Here is a 16,575-nt window from a genome sequence, read left to right as displayed (position 1 = left end):
TAACATGCACGTGGCAGCGCAAGCATGTTATAAAATCGGGTGTACATTTGTGCACGCCAGGTAGTGCGCATAAATGTACCCACGCGCGCTCCTTTAAAAATCTGCCCCTAAGACTTTAACTCTCCTCTTTATATTGTTGGATGCATCCTGATTATATTGTTTTATGTAACTTACTTCTCATCTCTTTCCCGGTCAACCTTGCTATCTGTTAATTGTAAACCAAAGTGATGTACCTACGAACTTCGGTATATAAGAGCTATAAATAAATAAATAAATAAATAAATGCACAGAGGGCTCTAGTGCTGACATTTAAAGGACCACCAGCAGTACAAAATAACCCCTACTGTATAAAATCCACCCTGCGGGGCTTGTTAGACCCACACACAACCCCATCACCACCACATATCAAGGCGACTCAGTAAGGAAAAAATGTAAAAAATAGAATAAATATGTCATGCGGCAATGCCCTGCTCCTTCCCAAACCCCATGCTTGTCAACAATAGTTACCCTCCATCCTATCCCCCCCAATTTTCCTCTATCCAAACCCCCACCAGTAGAAGGGATTCCCCTCAACCTTCCACACCCTGGCCCACCCTTCAGACCCTCATACTTTTGAATAGATACCTGGTAATCTAGTGGTATCCCTGATAGTCTGGTAGGGATGAGCACCACTAGGCTTCGTGCTTTTTGCCACCATCTTTCAAAATGGCACCAACCAGCCTTTGTCTCTGTAAAGTAGTACTAATTCCTGCTACTCACTCCCAGGTGTAGCAAATAATTTTCTTTAGTCTACATGGCTAATAATGTATTATGGACTTTTCCTCCTGGAACTTGTTGAAATCTCTTTTAAACTCTACTAGCTAGTCACCTTGATCATGTCCTCTGGCAACAGATTTCACAGCTTGATAATGTGTGTAGTGAAAATGTACTTTCTGTGATTTGTTTTGAGTCTGTTGGTTGCTAGTTTCATGGAACGTCCCCTTGTGTTAGGATTATTTGAAAGTGTAAATAAGTGTTCTATATTTACTCGTTCCACCCCATTCATGATTTTATAAACTTCTAGCTGAAGAGCTCTAGCCTCCATAGTCTTTCATCATAGGAGAGATATTTCATCCCCTTCATAATTTTTGTTGCCTTCCTCTGCACCTTTTCTAGTTTTGCTACATCTTTCTTGAGATTGGGTGACCAAAACTGCATACAATACCTCAAAGTGCAGTTGCACCCTGATTCATTACAGAGACAATATGATATTTTTTGTTTTATTATCCCTTCCTTTTTGGATTATTCTATTTGCTTTCATGACCACTACAGTGCACCGAGCCAAGGATTTCAATGTATTGTTCACAAGGATTCCAAGGTTCTTTTCCTGAGTAACAGCTCCTAATACAGCACTCAGCATTGGGTACCTGTAGTTGGGTTTATTTTTTCCCTACATGCATCACTTTGCACGTTTTCACATTAAATTTCAACTGCTATTCAGGTGCCCCAGTTTCCAAGTCTCACAAGGTCCTTCTGCAGCTCCTCGCAATTTGCTGCTGTTTCAACAAATTTTCATATTTTTTTTTCTCATTTATTTGCTCACCTCACTCAACATTCCCTTTTTCAGATCATTTATGAATATGTTAAATAGCACAGGCCCCAAAACTGAACCCTCTGGTACTTCAGTAATTCCCTTGCTAAAACTATGTTGACATAAGAACATAAGAAATTGCCATACTAGGTCAGACCAAGTTCCATCAAGCCTAGCATCTTGTTTCCATCAATAACCAATTCATGTTACAAGTGCCTGGCAAGTACCCAAACATTAAATAAATCCCATGCTACTAAAGCCGGTAATAAGTAGTGACTATTCCCTAAGTCAACTTGATTAATAACAGTTTATGGACTTCTTCTCTAGGAACTTGTCCAAAGCTTCCCCATTAAGTCATATCTATCTATGTCACCAGTGATTTTGTTTTTAAGAAAGGTTTATACCATTTTTTCCATCACCAACATCGGGTTTACTGGTCTGTAGTTTCCCTGATTACCTCCAGAGCCCTTTTTAAAAATCAGCATCATATTGGCCACAATCCTGTCTTCAGGTATTGTGACTGTATTAAAGTATAGATTACAGATTACTTCTGACAGGTAAGCAATTTCATGTTTTAGTTCTGTCAGAACTCTGGAGTGGATTCCATCTGGTTTCGGTGATTTGCTATTCTGGTTTGTCAATTTGATCTTATATATTCTCTATTGTCACAGATATTTGTTTTAATTGCTCAGAATCTCCACCATTAAAAATGTGTCAGGTATGTGTACGTTCCCAAAATTCTTCTCCATAAAGACTGAAGCAAAGAATTCATTCAGATTTTCTGTGATATCCTTATCCTCCCTGAGCACCCCTTTTCCCCTTAAGTTATCTAGTGGCCCAACTGACACTCTCACAAACGTTTTGCTTTAAATGTACTTGAAAATGTTTTTATTGGTAGTTTTTATTGGCAAGTTTTTTCCTAGTTTCTCTGTCTAACTTTTCCTTTACATTTAACTTGTCAGTGCTTATGCTCTTGCCTATTTTCATCATTTGGATCTGCTTTCCATATTTTGAAAGATGCCCTTATAGCTTTAACTGCCTCCTTTACCTCACCATTACACTGAGACTGTTTCTTTCTGTTACATTTTCTTGGTCTCTGCATCTTTTAGTACTAGAGGATCTTCTTGTTCTTCATACTTTATCCTGAATAAGGCACTAGGTGCTAACACTTCTATTAACAATGCGGTTCTTGTATTTTTTTCCTTTACCACAATGTCTGGTTTAATTGCATTAATTTTTTTATTAGTTGGAATGGGACTGTCCCAATTATGAATTTTTTCATTTTCTACAATCTTGTTAGGGTCTAATCCCAATGTTATTCTAGTAAAGTGACATGATGGTATTCATACAGTTTCTTTCTAGTGGACAAACTGTGCTATCTAAAAGGTGAATTTTAAAAGCCCAATACACGCATCAGCTAGGGGATGTGCGAATAATTTGGGCTGATGAACACTCGTGCCTGTGTGAGCTCATACAGGTCTTCTGACATCAACATGTCATACCCAACAGCATGTACAACCATTTCTATTTCTTTGTTTCAGAATCTGTATTTCTCTTTTTTACCAGCAGTTTTTTCTATGCTGGCTGTAAATCATTTTGTTCATAGTCTTCTGTGCTGTACTACAATTATCAATCTCTTATTTTAGATTTAATTCCTTTCTTTTTACAGGAATGGCTGCTGAAGTAACTCTCTTTTCTTTCTGCTATATGTATGCTTTAACCAAATACTTTTCCTTGTTTATGGGTCCAATTTAGAGCTTTTTACTTAATTTGTAAATTTTGCTACATCTTTGCCAATGTCATCTGGAAGGTTTTCACTCATTCCTCCTAATTTTCAAAACATTTTCTTGAGTTTAAGGATGGAGACCTATTTTGGTCATTAACTTTCATACTTTAGCACTTTTTGAGTATTTGGATCTCCTGATGCTGTTAGGTATGCCTGGAGGCCTATAACAGTAGCTCTCTATATATAGAGGTAGATTTTAAAAGCCCTGAGTGCTGGCACACCTATTTTGCATAGGCCGCCGGCGTGCGCAAAGCCCCGGGACGCGTGTAAGTCCCAGGGCTTTGCTTGGGGGGGGTGTCGATGGCGTGGCGTTCGGGGCGTGTCTGGGGTGTGTCCAGGGGCGAGACGGCAGTCCAGGGGTGGGGCCGAGTGCTCCGGCACAGCGGCCTGTGCCGGAGCAGGGAACTGGTGACGTGCAAGTTACGCCTGCCAGAGGCAGGCATAACTCAACGAAATAAGGTAGGGGAGGGGGATTTAGTTAGGGCTGGGGGGTGGGTTAGATAGGGGAAGGGAGGGAAAGGTGGGGGAGACAAAAAAAAAGTTCCCTCCAAAGCCGCTCAGATTTCGGAGCAGCCTTGGAGGGAACGGAGGCAGGCTGCGTGGCTCGGCGCATGCAGGCTGCTGATTTTGCGCAGCCTTGCACGCGCTGACCCCGGATTTTAAAAGATATGCGCGGCTACGTTGCGCCGATTTTAAAAGATATGCGCCGGTTGCGCGAACAAAAGTACGCACGTGCGTACTTTTTTTAACTCCGCCCCATAATCTATTTCTATGAGACCCATACTGGCTTCAGCTCTTGGAATGTATAATCAGCATACCCTGTTTTTATAGAATACCTGATAGGTATGGTGAAGTTTTTGTGTTTCTACTTCCAACTGGTGGAGATATTTCTGGGATTAATCTATGATTTCAAAACTGTAGGAGAGTTCAGGGGATGCAAGTTGATTGATGGCTTCTATCTTATTCCAAGCTGTTAAATCACTTTTCAATATCAGTTTCATAAACTGAATAGAGTCAGTCCAGAAGACAGCTAATAAAATAGTCAACAGTTTTCATCATAAAGCATATGGAGTAGGCTTAAGAAGAAAGGGTAGAGGATGCATGGAACAGTTTCCCTGTGATGGTAAATTTAAAGTCTTTTTTTAGTGCAGCATGTTTCAGCTTGCAGTTTTGGATTTTTCTCAGTATCTTTGGAATCCTTCATCCTTTGAGGTACTCTTCTAACAGTGATACCTCTGTACAAGTAGTTTATTTATTTATTTTAACCAGTTTTATATACCGTTATTCGGAAACGTCAAAGTAACGCCATCATAACGGTTTACAAAATCAGGTTATAGGGATAAGGGGTTGATAAAGGATATACAAATATAACAAGTTATTAGGCTTCGAAGTAAACAAATTCATGCTTATGATCAAAACAAGTTCTTTCTTATTTTAGAAAAGCATAGTTGTGCTGTTATTCATTTAATCTTGTGGTTGTAGAGGAGGGTGGTGATGATAAGTTGATTCTTTGAGTGGTTTGATATGCTCTGTTGAACAACCAGGTTTTTAATTCTTTTTTGAATGTTTTTAGGTTTTCTTGCATTCTGAGTTTAGTTGGGAGGGAGTTCCACAGTTTTGGGCTACCAAGGGATATCACTCTATTTTGAGTAGTGATATGAGGGTTGGGGTGATGTGGTCATGTTTTTTGGCACCAGAAAGGATTCTTGCAGCTGCATTCTACAGGATTTGGAGAGGTTGGATAGTGTTTAGAGGTAAGTTGAGGAGTAGAGAGTTGCAGTAGTCAATATTGGAGAATATTAATGATTGCAAGACTGATCTGAAGTCATTATTTGAGAGAAACGGTTTTAGGTGACGGAGTATAAGTAGTTTATGGTAACCGTCTTTAATTTTTGTTGAAATATGGTTTTTAAATGAGAGTTCTTTGTCGATTATTAATCCAAGGTTGCGGGCATGTTTGGTTGGAGATAAGGTTGAATTTTGGATCTTGAGGTTTAGAGTCGGAGTGTGTAGAGAGTTGTTCTTTCTGTCAAGTACTATTAGTTCAGTTTTGTCAAAGTTGAGGATGAGTTTTATGTTGTTTAGTAATTCCTTGATGCTGTTTAGGTAATTGGCAGTTAATTTATGTTTCTTCAATTGATTTTTTTATAGGAATTAAGATTTGAATATCATCAGCATAGATGAAATGGGTTAGATTCAGATTTGTAAGGAAGTGGCATAGTGGGAGAAGATAAAATTTTCTTTCTACATTTTGTTTAAGAAGGAATTATTTTTCTCCTTTTATTTTGACCTTGTGTGTTGCTTGATAGGACTCTGTCAGGAATGATTTTTACTTCACAATATTATACCTGATTTATTTCTGTAAAATTAATAGTCCATTTATGCAGATTTTAGAATTATTATTAATTATCATTCTTTTATTTGATGTGGTTGTGGCAGGGTCTGTTAGGGGGCCATATTAGAGCAGATCTTATCATAGCAAAGATCTTGGGCCAGTTACACCATACTTGTTGTTGGCATAAGAATGCCAGGAACCTGGTGAGCCTATTGAGAGAGGTCCAAGTGAAGTGCCTATTGTAACATGCCGGCGCACGCATGTTATAAAATCAGGGGCGCGGTGCACGCAAGGGGGTGCACAATTGTGCAACTTGCATGTGCCGACCCCCGCGCCCTTCCCCCGTTCCCTCCAAAGGTCACTCCAATTTAGGATCAGCCTGGGAGGGAAATTCCCTACCCCATAATCTATCCTTCCTACCCCTTCCCCTAACCGTCCCGCCCTCTAGCCCTAATCTCCCTCCCCAAAAAAGTTTAACCTTACCTCTTGAGCCCGCTCGAAGCAGGCGCAGGTTGTGTGTGCCAGTTGCCTGCTGGCACATGATCCTCCAGCACAGCAGCAAATGGCTGCTTGGCCAGGGGCCTCAAGCCCCACCCCTTTTTTTCGGCCCCAGGACTTACGCGTGACCCGGGGCTTTATGAGCGTGGCCGGGCCTTTCTAAAATAGGCCCGGTGCGCGTAAGGCTTTTTAAATCCGAGACAATAGTTTTAACCTCAGAGATATATTTGTGGTCACAGATGCAAGAGTGCAAGCTCAAGGACCAGGCTGGGAAGACTGATAAATCAGAACAACTCTCTATTTCTCAGGTGTGACTTATTCAGGATAAGAATGTGGTTCATTGGAAACGTGAGAATTGCACTTGATTTCTAAATTCTTATGTTTTATAATTCCCAAGATCAAGACTATTTTACTCAACAATCTTTTTCATTACTTATTGAAGATGCTGAAAGTTCTAACAGAAACTCTTTTACCCCTTAGTAAACACTTTTATTTACCAATGGGGAGGCAAACTGAGGGAAAGGTGCTCAAATAGAAGATAATCTTTCTATGAACAATCTTGATTTTAAAGGGCAGACAGAAAGATCACCTACTCTGCTTGTAATTTATGTCTCCACTCAGGAAGGAATGAGATGTGAACCTGCATCTGTTTTATTTTTCCAATAAGTATATCCTATTTTATGGGAAAAAAATCTGGGTATTCCCAGACTATTGTAAAGCGCAATGCAAGAACACAGGAAGGAATTCATAAATGTGTGCTAGGAAACCATCTCATTTTGTAAAGAATATCAAATTATATTTGCCTGTAAATGCCTGCTAAATTGATGTTTATTATATTTTCAGCTCATTCAATTGCATGGGGTTTTTTTTAGGTTGTAAGAGATTAGTAAGGGATGGAAAGATTAGGTCCTGATGACAGATATTAGGGATGTACATAGAAACAAAATTTTTGGTTTGATTCATTAATTCATTTTATTTGCCCACATGTATTTGTTTTGTTCATTTTAAATGAAAAACTAATTACTTGTGTCATTTATTCAAGTTAGTGGGGGAAGCTATGCATTTGATTTTGGCTCCAAGTTTGGGGTTTTCTATTCAATTTTTTTGAAACTTATAGGTTGACATCAACAGCAGAGGGAAGAGCAATCCAAGACTCCAAGCCATGTTAAACTGGCACAAGACTGTCAGAATAGCCCAAAGCTCTTTGACAAGACTAAATAGCCCAAACAGAGGCATCAATACCCTAAATTAGGGGTGGCCAATTCTGGTTCTCAAGAGCCACAAACAGACCTTTTTTTCAGGATATCCACAATGAATATGCATGACATAGGTTTGTATACAATAGAGGCAGTGCATGAATATCTATCACATGCATATTCATATGGACATCCTTAAAACCAGGCCTGTTTATGGCTCTTGAGAACCAGAGGTGGCCACCCCTGTCCTCAGGCAACAAAAGAGGAGCAAATGGCAACAACTGTAGCATGAACACTATAAGGCAGCTACAAAGGGCAAAAGGCATAAGCAAAAGTTGTATGAACACCCAGTGATAGGGGCAAAAGGCACCAGCAATAGTGGTATGAACACCATAAGGCACCTAAACAGGAACAAATGGTATTCAACAAAAGTAGCATGAATACCACAAGACACCTTCAGAGGGGCAAACAGCAGCAACAGTGGCATGAACACCCCAAGGCTAAAAAAGAAGGCGTTTATACTACAAGGCTCTGAAAGAGGGGCAAAGGGCATCAATACCACATGCATAGGGCCACTACCTGTGTACTTTTACACACAGGGCCGGATTTTAAAAAGGTTACGGGCGTAAATCCGGAGGATTTCTGCGCGTAACTGGCCTTACGCGCGCCGGACCTATTTTAAAAATGCCCGGCGATGTGCGTAAAGCCCCGGGACGCATGTAAGTCCCGGGGCTTTACTAAAGGGGTGGTCTGGGGGCTGAGCAGGGGTGGGGCCAAAGGCCTCCAACAGAGGAAGATCGCATGCCAGCAGGCTACCTGGAGGCAAGCGCAAAAGGTAAGATACACATTTTGGGGGGCTAGAGTAGGGCTAGGTGGGAAAGGTTAGGGGAAGGGGTGGGAAGGTCAGGTTAGGGGGAAGGGAGCGCGGCTCAGCGCATGCAATGTGCACAATTGTGCACCCCCTTGCATGCGCTGACTCAGGATTTTATAACATGCGCACGCCTGTGCGCGCATGTTATAAAATCAGGTGGGCATGTGTGCAACCTTTTAGAATCTACCCCACAGAGGTATTTCTGAAGGTGGGGTTGGGGGAGGGTTTGCACTTATGTGCATATTTTTGAATTTCCAGTAGTATATGTTTAATTTTTCTTGGAAAAACTCCCCACACAAATTAGCAGGTGTAAACGCATGCAGGTAGTTTCCCTAGGTAAGTTGTCAAAGTGAGATTACATGTTCAATTTCACTATGAAAATAAGTGTAAAGTCCATAGGTAAAAGATACCTGAGAGCTCTGCACCATTACCAACATTTACAAAATTATCCTCATACTATGTAAAACCCAATGTTACGTTTTGCCGTTTCTGGAATGACCCCGCAAACGGCTACACTAAACCCAGGACCAGCAGGCCTCACTGTAGTAGGACACCACTGGGCAACGCAGCGTAGAGAATTGCTGCCAGGATCGTTGCCTCTGGATTTCCCATAGGTGCACGCGTGTCCAAAATTTGTTCTTTCAAAGCATCCGCAGCGGGAAAGGACTGCAGCGCTCTTGGATGACATTGTGACTCTTCACTTTATAAAAGGACCTCCTCGATGTTCTTCTTTGCCTCAGCAAAGTTCGTCCAAGTCTGTCCCTCAGCCGCAGATTTGTCTTAGGCTTCAGCCATAGCCTCTGCCACATCTTCGGCCTCTGCCACAGCTTTGGCCTCTGCCACAGCCCTCATCTTCAGCCTCAGCTTCTGCCACAGTCCTCATGTTCATCTCAATCTCTTTCACAGCCCTCATCTTCAGCTTCGGCCTCAGGCACAGTCTTCAGCCTCAGCCTTGCTTCACATCTATCTTCAGTTCCAGCCTTCATCCAAGTCAGCTTTGTCTATAACTACAGATTGCTGGACTTTCTCCTAGTTTGGCCCATGCAAAGTCTCATTTGTCTGCTGTAGGCACAAAACTTAGGACCCTGCCCCTGAGGTTGCTTGAATTGCACCACGGCAAGAGGGGCTCACACTCATGCTCGCAACAAAAAATTCAAAAAACCATATATAACTTATCTAGGTTCTTATAACTAGCACAATTAAAAACAAAAACAAAAATAGTGCCTATATTTTTAAAAGCAAATATAATCAGTAAAGAGCAACAAATTAAATTAAAGTGATCTCAAGGCATTTAAGAAAAGTTTAAAAACATGGCTTTTTAAACAGGCATTTTACAAGGAGATGGGAGAATAGAAATTATTCAGGAATAAGCAGATAAGCACCGACACACAGTACTTAGGACGATACAGTAGAGTAGTCTGTGAACCCCACATCACAACTAGCATATTGATAACACTATGTATGATAAATTTACCCGTAAAAGTACTTTCAGTACACTCGGTCATGACCCACTTCTCTAAAAATGATTTTGTCTAATGATATATTGTAACTGAACCTTTGACGGCACCTGTTAGAATGTACTATAGTACACTTTTACTTACATTAAATATGTGCCTACATGTAAACCGTTGCGATGGTATATAACTTAGCGATGGTATAGAAAAGATTTTAAATAAATAAATAAATTAATGTATTAATTAAATCTATCTAAATTGAAAATGCTCCTGCCTCCGAAACAAATGAAATGGGTCTGTAGCTAGATGGCTGTGCTTCTGAATTCCCAGGCTTCAGCAAGGCTAGAACATTTGATTCTTTCAAGGCCTTATGAATTATATCTCTTAGATCAACGGCTTTAAATAAAGCGGCCAACCATTCTTTTCCAACACATCCCACTCAATTAAGGTTATCATTGCCACTAACATTTTGGCTTCCACAGTTTTCAGTACATTTCTGATTTCTTCTTTGATATATGGCTGGGAGTATGTAGAGATTTCAGGAAGGTTCTTCAATGTTGCGCTAAGTTGTTTCCACACAAATTGTTTGTTATTTATTTATCATAGTTTTTGCACAAGAAAAAAGGCTTGAGACATTTTTTGCACTAACATTTGGTGTTCTTGAGATTGCATGTTTTGGGCGCAATAACCAAAGGAAATTATTGTACCCCTATCCACTGTGGGTAAAAGTTTATTGTTTACAGTAGGTGTATTTTTTTATATGTTCAAAAAAGGGGGTGGAAACAGGTCAGGGGAGGCAAAGTGCAAACAGAGCGTGCATATTTAGATCTCTGCATTTCCTACTTGGAGTTTACTTTGTGCTTCCTTTGATGCAGATACAAATTATGGAAGTGATTGCTATCCACATTGTGCTTGCAAGTGGATTGTCCCAAGCCGAAAAGTAGCTGTATAAGTGCTAGTTCTGTGGGGAGATTATTATTGTGGGTATCTGGACAGTTGGCCCGAGGTGCAAGTTGTTACAGCCTCTGGGGAGGAGCCCTATGGGTCTGCACTGTCAGGAGGCGAGGTACTGGCACAGCGGGGAGCTCTAGGCACAGTGGTGGAGAGGTCCCAGAGACCAGGAGGTAACCCCTGCAGGGTGGTAGCCTGTAGGTGGTTCATGGAATGAGTCCCTGAAGAGAGAGGTGCCAGGCGAACTGCAGAGCGGTAGGCGCAGGAAAAGTCGAGTAGAAGGTTCTCCGGGAGGACGGCCCTGAGTAGGTGGAGCTGCAGCGTGGTTGGCATAGATAGGAGACGCAGACCACCCACAGGGTAGAAAAGCCTGGTCCCAAACCCAGCTGCTGTCGTAGGCAGGAACCCAGAGAGTGGAGGAATGCCAGCAGTGTAGCAGAGGAGCTGACCCAAGGAGCAGGCCAGCTGACAGCCAAAGAATAAGCTGGAGTCCAGCTCCGTGAGCAGGGACAGCTCTAGGTGGTCGCTTGAGTAGAAGCTCGGCCCGAGGAGTAGGTGAGCGCAGACAGTCTTGGTGAGGCACAACCCCGAGGAGCGGGGGAGGCCAGTCAAGGAACTCACAAGTTGCCACGATTTTCCAAGGGAGACCTTGAGTAGCAGGAGCCAATGCACAGCAGGACCCAGGAGGTGCAGAGCCAGCCCGAGGAGTGGGGTAGACCAGAGGAGTGAGTCCCTGTAGGAGCACACACTGACCCCCGAGGAGCGGGTGCCAGACAGGGTCCAAAAGCAAGGCACGAAGCGACGTCTCAGGAACACAAGGCAGGAGTTCAGACCACGGATGGAACTTGTTGCCAAGTCGGCTTGCTGGGGGCGAAGGTGGAGCTTAAATACGGGAGACCGATGACAACATCTAACAGGGACGCCCCCGAGGTTCCCGCCGGAGAGGCTTCAAAGGCAGGGCCTGTGACACACGAGCACGCCTAGGAAGGCCCGGCTTCGGAGTATGAATTAGCGGCTTCCATGCCTCCGAGAAAAGTCCCACGGTACACGTCGATGTAGGCAGGCCTGTGCAGCAAGCAGCCCCAGGGAGGGCAGGAGAGCGGTGTAGGAAGTGAGTACTCACAGTCGCAGCTGTCTGCGACCGAAAGGCATAACAGAGATCCAGAATTGTCCTCCCCATTTCTAGATCATGTAAAATTAATCTTCACTAATTTTCACCTTTGCTGTGTTCTGATAAAATGTAGTGATTCCAGCTAGAACCTTTGGCTTTCTCTTCAGTTCCTGCTTTTGTAAACTCTTTCAGGAATTGATTGCTTTCAGACTTCCAGCATGGGATGTACTATTTCCAATAGATGTTTTAGCTGTTGAGTTTATAATAGCAGTAACAAGCACATCGTAATTTTGCAGTATCGGTTGAATCATTTGTAGTGCAGCAAAGGGTTGGCAATGTGTGCTGAAAGTTTGCCAGCTCTGGCTCCAGAGTGGCTCCAGCAGTCTAGCTCTAGAGCCAAGTGAGACCCTGTTCGGGCTCCAGAATAGCTCTGGAACAACTCCAAACTCCTGCACCAGCTCTAGCTTCTTTTACCAGGCTCTAGCTCCAGAGCCACAGGGGAAGAAATGCAAAAAAAAAAGGTATGGTATTGTAATAAAATTAATAACAATGTCTAACTGATGTTACTGGAGCTTGGGAATCAGGCTATTATTTTCATTAGGTGCACAAAAAAGCAACAAAGAAACAATTCTTTTCTCGCAGCTCCCTTTAGCTCAGTGTCCCAACGATGATGTTTAAAATGTGAATCTGGAAAAGCAGATAACTGGCAATCTTGATAGCCTTGTTGAGATTTGATACAAAAGCCAGATGCAGATTTAGTGTCATGTTTTGCAAGACCTCTGCAAATCCCTATTACTGTAGAGACAGTGAAACATGCAGTGGATTCTTTTCATCAGAGTTGTAATTGCTTCTTGGAATGGTTTGAGCATATGACGCACTTCCTGAAGCATCTTATCTTCATTAATAAAAGTTTAGTGTTGGCTTCTTTAATTTCATATCTGCAATTTCTAATTATTCACTTGCTGGACCACATTTTTCAATCATTGGCAAGATTGGATTCTATCTTGTAACACAGTCTCTTGGAATCATATTTAGTTCAGATTCTATTTCAACCTGGGACAACTTAACTTAGAATTGCCAAGCACTTGTTGAATTCTTAAAAATGGTAGTTATGATTTGGCATTTTCCAGCCATCAAAGATATTTCTCACACAAATGGAACCTGCTTTCCCTGTGCAGAAAATATTATTTGTTGCAGGCAGAGGTGTAACAATGTGCCAAACAAGTATACCTATTCAAATTCGAGTTGCTACAGGCACATAAAATATTGGCTCTACTGTAGGTGACAGCACATTTTTTTTTTCCCAGTGAACTGTGGTCCTGCTCCAGTGGTTGAGTCTAGAAAGCAGGGGTACACAGGGCCAACTCTTTTTCTCTCTGGTATGTCATTTTTTTTCAACAGGGAGGGGGAGGGGGAAGGAATATTTATCCAAGCCCCAAGGTGTGAGGGTGGATCTCTTTTTCCTGGAGATGTTTCTCTTCATGTTCAATAGGAGAGATGTGAGTTCAAACAAATTACTCTGTACTCTGAATTGGGTGCCCAAACAAAACTTTACTGAAGCAATTTTTCAAAAGCAAATACTGGCAATTTACACATCAGTTCTTAGTACTAACAGCTTGTTATCATAATTCCCCAACTTTCTTTATCCACACAAATGGCTCACAGTAATTGGGCCAGATAAAGATCTCACCCTCCAGGGCATGGAAAATCAAAGCTTCTCAGGAGGGCAGGGATATCCTAAATTGGGCAGAAAAATCCCCTTCCAAAAACAGTGGCAGAAAAATACAGGGTTTCAATCTCTGTGCAACTCCCACTTGTACTTCTCCTCCCCAGGATGAAGACTCCAGAAGGGGGCCTCCAAGTATAACAAACAAGATCTTACTCACAGTTCTCTGTTTCAGATGACACACAGGATATCTTGAATGAATGCTCCAGCAGCAGGGAATAAACAGATGCTCTGATTTCCCCCAATTCAGGTTAGAAACTGTGGCAGCAAACATTTTCCTCCACGATCTTCAAAACAAATGCTGTACTCATACTCAAAAGATCCCAAACTGGAGTGCTTTTGCTGCAGGTCACCATCAGCTATCAATCTCAGATTGGGACTGGAGCAGGCAGGCTTCCCTATCCTGGCCACCCCAGAAAGGGACTTCCCCGTAATCCCTTCCCAGCCCAAGAACCAGGGGTCTTTCAAAGAACTCTAAAACAAGTCCAAAAAGCCCTTAAACAACCCTGGGGCACCCTCACTCAACAAGCTGGGTACCAGCAAGGCAGTTGTCCACTTCCTATTTAATGTAGATTCTAAACAGTGGGGCCTAGTACGCCAAAATAGGAAGAAAACCAAACACTGAAAAGCAGCTCCTTCTCCTCTAATTGCTAACTCAAAATTCCACACCTTGCAATGATATAAGCTGCTTTTAAACCAGCAGAGGGCTAGCCATTCCAGCAACCTCTGCGGAGATGCTTTTCTGAAATGGTACACCTCTCCCTCTTCTACTATTATCTCAAAAAGGGTTTAGAAACTAGGGTCATATAGTGGAAATCCCTAAGGGTTGCCACAGAAGGTATCCAGCACATTTTGCACAGAAGTTGCAATGCTCTTTCCAGTATGACGTTCATCAGCAGGAATGCAGCCAATACACTTTACATTCAGTTTCCATTCTTGATCAATGAAATGGCATGTCAGTGCAAGAAACTGTTTCTGATTTGTGGTATAAGTACATAGATCAAAAGCAAGGGCAACATGGAATACAGACATTAGCTCTTATTTTAAAATCTCCATGAGACCTGAACATGCATTGCTCAGTAGTGTAACTGAAACTGTTTTTCTTGATGGTGCTTGGTATGCTGGACAAAGTGGGAAGAATTTTCAAAGGGGTTTCACATGCAAAAATAGCATATACACATGTAAGTAGCATGTACTCAAACATATGCTATTTACAAATGTTGAGAGTACAAGCTAGGGACTTTCTGGGGTAGGGTTCAGAAGGATGCATGATATTTTGTAAGAAGTATATGAGTATATATTACTGAGCATGATCATACCGTGTTACTTCTGCTAATTGACTGGCGCAAGTGAAATCAGACTTGTCTGTTGGCTGTAATCTCTGGGTGGGAAGGCTGGATGAACTAGTGGGGATTGAGGTGAAGTGCTAGATGGTCTAGGTGAACTGGAGATAAACTGGGTGAAATGGAATTATCAACGAACTGGTGATTTCAAGTACATGTGCAAGTATTTTGAAAATGGTATACACGCATATATTATTAAATATCTGCCTCTGGGGTACATTTTCAAAAACAGCACGCGCGTGTACTTTTGTTCGCGCACCACGCGCGAACAAAGGTACGTTGGATTTTATAAGATACGCGCATATCTTATAAAATCCGGGGTCGGTGCGCGCAAGGGGGTGCACATTTGTGCAACCTGCGTGCGCCGAGCCTGGCGTGCGCTGCCTGTTCTCTCCGAGGCCGCTCCGAAATCGGAGCGGCCTCGGAGGGAACTTTCCTTCCGCCTCCCCTCACCTTCCCCTCCCTTCCCCTACCTAACTCACCCCCTGGCCCTATCTAAACCCCTCCCCTACCATTGTCGGCAGATTTACGCCTGCTGGAGGTAGGTGTAAATCTGCGCGCGCCAGCGGGCTGCTGGTGCGCCATCAACCGACCCGGGGGCCAGTCCGGAGGCCTCGACCATGCCCCTGGGCGGCGTCACGCCCCCGACATGCCTCCCGCCCCGCCCCGAAATTCGCGCTGCCAACCTGACATGCCCCCAGCCCACCCCCTTTGCAAAGCCTCAGGACTTACGCGTGTCCCAGGGCTTGCGCGCGCTGCCGAGCCTATGCAAAATAGGCTCGGTGCACGCAGGGGCCTTTTAAGAGGGTTACGTGCATAACTTATGCCCGTAACCCTTTTAAAATCCGGCCCTCTGTGTATAAATCGGGGTTAATATGCATGTTTATATTTTTATGCACCTAGAATATATGCATGTATGTTTATAAAATAATTAGAGAAAGTATGCGTTTTCTTGCATTGAAAATATCTACATGAAACGAAAAATATGTATTTACTTTTGGAGCACAACTACATGGCATTTTATAAACTGAGCAGTTCTTGCTGCACAGTGTATAAAATATTAGCATATATCTCATTACATCCACTCACACATGTAAATTTATTTATGTATTTTATTTATTTAAACATTTTTATTATGCTGTATCACAGATAGTTTTGAAAGTTAGGCTCAGTAGCTGCAGGATTGTTTTTTAATAATACATTTTTTATTAATATCATTCAGAATGCAAAACTAAAATTTGGAAATTTAGAAATGCGCTTGTTTTTAACAATATTTTAACATTTAGAGATAAGGTTTCATGCAATATAGCAAAACTTATAAAGGAATTAAACTCCACCTCCAGCAATAGTGATAATTATAAAAAGTAACATTTCAATTTCTATCATTTTACCTTTGGTAATACCGTGTTTCCCCGAATATAAGACAGCGTCTTACTTTCTTTTTACCCCCAAAAGTCCCACTATGTCTTACTTTCAGGGTATGTCTTATATTGGAAAAAAAACCTGAGTGTTCAAAAAAAAATTATTTTTAAATACCTGTCGGAGGGCCGCGTGGGTCCAGGCGGCTGGCGGCGGGAGCCGGGTGGTCGCGTGTTAAATCTAGGCCGCGGGCGGGTGGGCGCTTGTTCCAGGCGGCGGGTGGACACGCGTTAGTTCGAGACGGCCGGCGGGCGGCGGGTGGTCGCGTGTTAAATCTAGGCCGGGTCGCACAGGCGCGCATTCATTCACTGCTGG

The sequence above is a fragment of the Rhinatrema bivittatum genome, chromosome 3 (assembly GCF_901001135.1).
Source record: "Rhinatrema bivittatum chromosome 3, aRhiBiv1.1, whole genome shotgun sequence".
Lineage (NCBI taxonomy): Eukaryota > Metazoa > Chordata > Amphibia > Gymnophiona > Rhinatrematidae > Rhinatrema > Rhinatrema bivittatum.
Note: the sequence above shows the minus strand (reverse complement) of the source record.